Below are 6,805 nucleotides of genomic sequence, written 5' to 3'. Positions count from 1 at the left end.
GGGGTTCTGTTTCTGTAAAAGTTGGTGGGTAACTTTGGTCTGTGAATGCCCCTGTGAGACCTTTGGTGTACTTGGAGAGGGGCTGCTAATCACTGCAGATGTGACAAAAGTGAGTGCCTTGGCCTAGCCATTATCCTTCCCAACTTCCCCATAGCGGTATTCTGCCAACCACCAAATGTTTGCAATATCCTTGTCCACCCGTACTCCACCTGTACTCCCAGCACCTTGCCCCATGGCTCATATCCCTGCAATACACCTAGATGATAGACCTGTCCCATACAATCCCCCCCCCCCCTCCACCACCACCACCACCACCACCACCACCTAGTCCAATCCTGTCACAGACGTCTCCTGTCCTACTAAAGGCAGGGCTACCTGTGATACTAGTCTTGTGGTCTACAAACTTAGCTCTAATCACTATGTGTAGAAAGCTGTCAGTCTGCATTAATAGCTGCCGATGAACTGTGGCCAAGACACAGCTGGACCACCTGAATGCTAAACATGTGGCCCAATGCAATGTGCTTCTCAGTGACTGCTTCACAGCCTACACCATTTAGATCCTTCCTACCAACACCAGCTTTTCTGAACTGTGCAAATGGGTACTCTCCCAGCAATATATCCTGTGTTGTTGTAACCCTTCTCCACTCTGGTCTCAACCTTTGCTAGTCCCTGTCCTCCACTTACCTATCCCCTTCCCTGCTCCCACTCCAGCACAATACAGCCTTCTATTTCACCAACACTCTCACTAGTGCTTTTCCCTCTCTCTACTTTTGCACTCCCCCCTCCCCCTGCCCCCTCCCCCTCCCGCACACCCTTCCCCACTTCTCCACTCCCCCCCTCTCCCTCCCGCACCCCCATCCCCATCCAGACCTTCCGACTGCAGATAGTAGCCCCTATTCTGTCCCCTTGATGTGCCTTTATACTCCCACAGGCAGCACTATCCTTTCTCCCATGCCACCTTGTTATCCTTTCCCCCAAGCCAGCCGGCCGGTGTGGCCGAGTGGTTCTAGGCGCTTCAGTCTGGAACCGCGCGACCGCTACGGTCGCAGGTTCGAATCCTGCCTTGGGAATTGATGTGTGTTATGTCCTTAGGTTAGTTAGGTTTAAGTAGTTCTAAGTTCTAGGGGACAGATGACCTCAGACTTTAAGTCCCATAGTGCTCAGAGCCATTTGAACCAACCCCCAAGCCACCCTGCTATCCTTCCCTTCCCACACCATTTCTCCTCCTTACCCCCTCAGTCAAATAGCTGCTCGCATCAGGTACAGCTACGACTCAGTCTGGCCACAGCGGCCAGAGATAGTGGTGGCCAGAGAAAGTGGTCATGTGTGTGAGAGTTGTGCTTGTGTGACTGTGTGTGTGTTTTCTGCTTCAGAAGCAAGTCTTTTGGCTGAAAGCTAAAAATGTATAGCTGTCTTTTTACTGTGCCTGTTTGCAACTCGTTGTTTCCTGTACGAGACAAGTAGCAGTCTATCCTTTTCGATAATATAATGTAAATGGATACATAAAAAAAAAATCTACTCACCAAGCAGTGGCAAGGGAACTGTACCCCTTTCCTTAAACCTCTCCAGTCCTTTCCCTTCATCCCTCTTGCTTCCCCTTTGACTCTTCTGCCAGAAGAAGGAGCCACTGGTTCCAAAAGCTTGTAAACATTAAATCCTTATGTGTGTGTTCCCCTGCCGCCGCTTGGTGAGTAGATTTTTTATCTATCCATTTACATTATAGTCTGTCCTTGTCATAATATTGTTGTTGTTCCATCCTGGAATTTCCATTGTTTAATATTCTTATTACTTATTTTTGTAGAATAAATTTTTTGTGCCCATTGCATCATTGTCCCCAGAAGGTAATTTTGCAATATACCAATGAGTGAAAAATTTAAGAATATGCTAATATATTTATCAGATAGTCCACACAATGAAAAATATTTCCCACATGCAGATCATTTTTTCAGGTTATAGATATGATGGTTTCATTTTAATTTGTTATCTACTCGAACACAAAAAAATTTAACACATTGAATTTCTTCTCGTAAAACAATAACAGTGCTTAGCACAAATAAATTTTATTGTCAGATAGGATGTGTGTAATTTTTGTGAGATTTAATGATACACTGGTTTACTGTAAACTTCTTACTATGATTGTAGCCTGGTATAGTTGAATTCAAGATTTTTATGCATCGTCAGTGGGCAGTGTACTATTTTTTATTTTTTAAAATGTTTACTGTTGACTCTGCAAGTACTCTGTGTAAGTCAAGAACATTAGCAGATGAAATGTGGTATCATATTGAATGCTAAACTACATTTTCTTCCAAGTCAAGAATAGTCTTACCGATTTGTTGCAGCATGTCCCTAGGACAAAATGTTTTCCATTTTGAATGCAATACTTCAACCATGCAAATAGATTGCCATTGGTATGGACATCACCTAGGTTATCTAGCAAAATTTTGTGATGATAACTCTTATAAACACTTCATCTGAAGATGAAATATGGCATCCATTGTAAAAGAGCCTATTTGGACACAAGCTGAAAAGTGGTCTGTTTTTACTAAAAGTCACATGTGCAAAGCATTTTTTAATCCTTGAGCATGTGCGCTGTTCTCTATAACATAAACAGGTGTGTGATGTACTTTGTATACATGTCAAGAATAGCTGTCTGTTTTTTACCAAGGTAATCATGTATGAGGAATATCAGAATTCATCTTAGTTACTTTATTCAAACCAAATCACTTTTTAATTAAATAATAATAAAATAAACTTTCATTATATCACCCTGTTGCCTCAAACAAGTGTTTCCCACGGTAATGGCCAGCTCTAATCATTAAACAGAAAAGATGCATTTGATCGCAGCCAACCGTTTATTCGATTGCTAATTATCTCGTAAACAGTTTCCTTGTTATGGGGTCGTGCTGCTATTTACATTACTACTGCTCTCTGGGGCATATGACAACACATCACATTGTTAGTTGAAGCAATAATGAAGGAATACATATGAGCTCACAGTTGTAAAACAACAGTGGAGCGGTACAAGACTGTGTTATTTGTAGTTGGTGCAGCACTCTTCATACTTAGGCATGCCGCTCAAGTGTTAAAAAGGAGTTGAAAAGAGTTACATTTTTGTTTTAAGAAAAGGTACCTCCTGATCTCAGTTTTCACCCTCCATGGTCTTGTCATTAACCAAAAAACTGTGCTAATGAGTAAAACCAAATGGACGTACGTAGTCATTGTCCAAAACATATTATAAAAACTTTATACTTTCTTAACTTGAAGTCTGGTATACTTTCTGTCTATCAGACATTTTTTGCACATTTTGATGCTGCTTTATCAAGTCTGTTCAAAAATGTTTGAATTAGTTGTGTATTGTGTGTGTGTCTGATGTGTTTGATATGTAAAATATTATCATGTTTGTTCTCATCCTGGCACTTGACTGTCCAATGACAATGATATTAACATGATGTGTACTGGGTACACTTTATTTATTCTATATTATATTCCTTTACAAGGAGACAGAATGGCTGGCCGATACTTGTCTTCATGTTACAAAATTCCAGTACTGCCAAAAGACAGGTGTGGTTTGGAATCTGAATGACTTGCTCTTCCTTTCTAACCTTCCCCAACCAAACTCTCTTTCATCCTTTAAAAAAAAAAAAAAAAAAAAAAATGCAGTTCCAAGAACTAGATATAATTTTTGTGCTTTTTGTATGTGCCTACTGGCAGTTCTTGACTAATGCCTCCTGAAGAAAAGGATTGGCAAGATATTTTGTCTTGTGTTTTTGTTTTCCTCGTCTGAACTTTCCTTTTGATATGAGATTGTATGTCTGAGATGGCAACTCTGTTAGCTGTAAAAATTCATCATCTGCCATGTAGTGATGTTCTTTTGAGTCTGAAAAAATGTATCTTAGTGGTAATTAGATTCTGTACTATGAAATGAATGCTTTTTGTGGTTAATTATAATAATTAATTTTGTTGTATAAATGAAAAGCACAAAAATATGGATGTTCTAGAGTATACTTTTTTTACCACATCCTGTGGAATATCTGCATTTTTGTGCATTTATTCATAAGAATGAAATTGTTCTACAAAGCAGTGATGGGAGAATCAATTAACCATTAATTTTATTTAAAATATTTTTGTGGAATACTGTATATTTTATGTATGTCATAGTTTATTGAAGTAAATAAAAAAAAATATATGCCAGAATGGACTGTTACAGGCACAATAACTTCTCTGTAGATTTAAAGGATAAATGCTCTCTTTAAAGTTTAAATTAGATTTATAACTGTGTAATTTAGTATTTGTTCCAACAATAACATGGTCACACACATACTGCTCATTGCTGCCTTCCATTTACTAAATGTTGTATAACTGATGTAGAAGGTTAAAGCTGATCTCTATTTTATACTGTTAATGCCGTGCACATATCGTCAGGAATATAAGGTACTGGCAACAGTTGCCAGCTAAATAATGTACTGATGCAATGATTAAGACACAGAATTCATAGTCAGGAAGAGTATTGCTGAAATTGATGTCTGATTTTAAAAAATGAGTTTTTTATGTAGTTTTCTTAAAATACTTAAGGTGAATGTTGGAATGATTCCTTAAGAAATATCATGGTCAGTTTTTGGCCCCATCCTTGATCCGTGCCCAGCTTGTCACATATGCTGTCTCTAAAGAACTCATTGACTTTAAACTCTAACTTTCCTGCCTTTCATCCTTCAACATCATCATCTTTTGGGTATTTGGAACTACATACCTGCTATCTATGGATCTCTTTCCTTTGTAGAAACTCTTGGCTTATTAAGTTAATTAATGAAAAACCACCCCAGTTGCTGTTGAGAACTTCATTGAGACTGTTGCCAGTTTCAGCATGTATGTTAGACAATTTTCAAGAGTTTTTCAAACATTATGATGCAGAGAAACGATGTCCAAATGAGAAAAGTACAAGCCAGATGGGTTTAAAATGTTAAGTGCCCAGTAGTATCATAAGAAACATAAGAGTGTCAAGAATCTGATTCTCACATGTTTCTACTGATATCCTTGGACATATAACATTTTAAATCCACCTGTCTTGTACCTGTCTTATTTGGAAGTTTTTTCTCTTCAGCATAATTTTTCAGAGGCACTTGAACATAGTCTTCGGGAGAATTGATTGTGTTTATACATGAGAATTGTTTCTATTACTGCAGCAGACTATGTTAACTATGGAGTGTTGTAGTCTAAAGGAACTAGGGATAACCTGATGGAGCTTTTAATGCATTGGCTTCCCATTGCTTTACTAGAAAAATCTGACATTGAGACTAGAGTATTGCGTTTTACTGGCTTGTTAAAACCAAGAAGTTAGTTGAGAAAAAGTGAATGTGAGTATTTCTTGATTAAATCACCTTAACATTGTGGAATAATAATAAAAAAAGGTTTACATGTAATAATATGCTATTTTAAATGATGTTGTTATTTTTTCCAAACCAAAGACCACTTAGTGTTTCCGGATAACTACTGTGACCTCGGTCCATCTGTACGAGCTTACTGTTGTCTAACTGTGGTCTCCCTTTACAATTTTACGTGCCCAAACTTCCTTCCACGAACCAGTTAATTATTCCTTGATGCTTCAGGGTGTGTCCTATCATTAAATTTCTTTTCTTCTTGAATCAGTTCATTATCTTGTCATTAGCTATCCTCTCTACCCATTACAATGTAAACATTCTTCTGTGCAACCACATTCCAAAAGCTTTTAACTTCCACATAATGCTGTACTCCTATCATATATTTTAGAAAATGATTTAACACTGAAATTTATATTCAGTATTAATTTTTATTCAGAATAATTTGGCATGCTTTTGCCAGGCTACATTTTATATCTCCTTTCTCTTATACCCTCATCAGTTTTTATGTTGCACAAATAGCAAAACTCTTCTACAAATCCTAGAGTCAGATTTTTAATCAAGTTTCCCTAGTATCATTAGACTAAATTACATCATCTGTTTTTTATTGATATTCATGTTATCGCCTGTTTTCAAGTCATCATCCATTCCATTCAACAGATCTTTTGAGTCCTAAGCCATCTCTGACAGAATTACAATGTCATCAACAATCTTAAAACTTGAATTTCTTCTCTCTGAACTCAAATTCCTCTTCCAGCTTTTTCCTCCCTTTCTGTTACCATACTTTTGTTGTTCTTTTTGATCCTGTCTAGATTCCTCCTAGGCTTAACTAGACCTTTATGATTTTACTTTCCTATATTTGTCTTGTTTCTACATTTTACATACTCTCATTCTTATCAAATTTTCCGGTGTTTTGCGATAACAGGAGGGTCATACCAGATCCCCCAACCAAATTATGATTAGACAATAGCTTTACACATGGTTTGCAGTTTAATGTGTTTTTGTGTGATTTTTATTATGTATTTAAATAGGGATACTTGATTATTGTTTATACATGAATACCTTGAAGATAAAAAAAAAATAGTTTAATAACACAAGTAAGTTTGCTGATGTTTTGAGCAGCACTAGTTACAGGTTTGTAAGTAAAAACTCTTCTCTGAAATACAAGCAGTTGTCCAAAATTATCTGTTTCACCTTGTTTATAAATCAAGTTTAAAATGATATTGAACTAACTTTTCTGACAGATGTGCTGCATTAATAGGAACTGATTCAAAGGGATACTCAAGTGTTACTGCACCCTTTGTTATTGTTCCCAAGGTAATATTATGAACCAGGAGAGTGCAGTGGATTGAAGACAGTTGCTTCACACTTAAAATCTTCTCCTACATATTTTGCATGTAACCATTTATTCTAGCATTTTACATCCCATCATT

Source organism: Schistocerca nitens, chromosome 4 (assembly GCF_023898315.1).
Source record: "Schistocerca nitens isolate TAMUIC-IGC-003100 chromosome 4, iqSchNite1.1, whole genome shotgun sequence".
NCBI classification, from domain to species: domain Eukaryota; kingdom Metazoa; phylum Arthropoda; class Insecta; order Orthoptera; family Acrididae; genus Schistocerca; species Schistocerca nitens.
Note: the sequence above shows the minus strand (reverse complement) of the source record.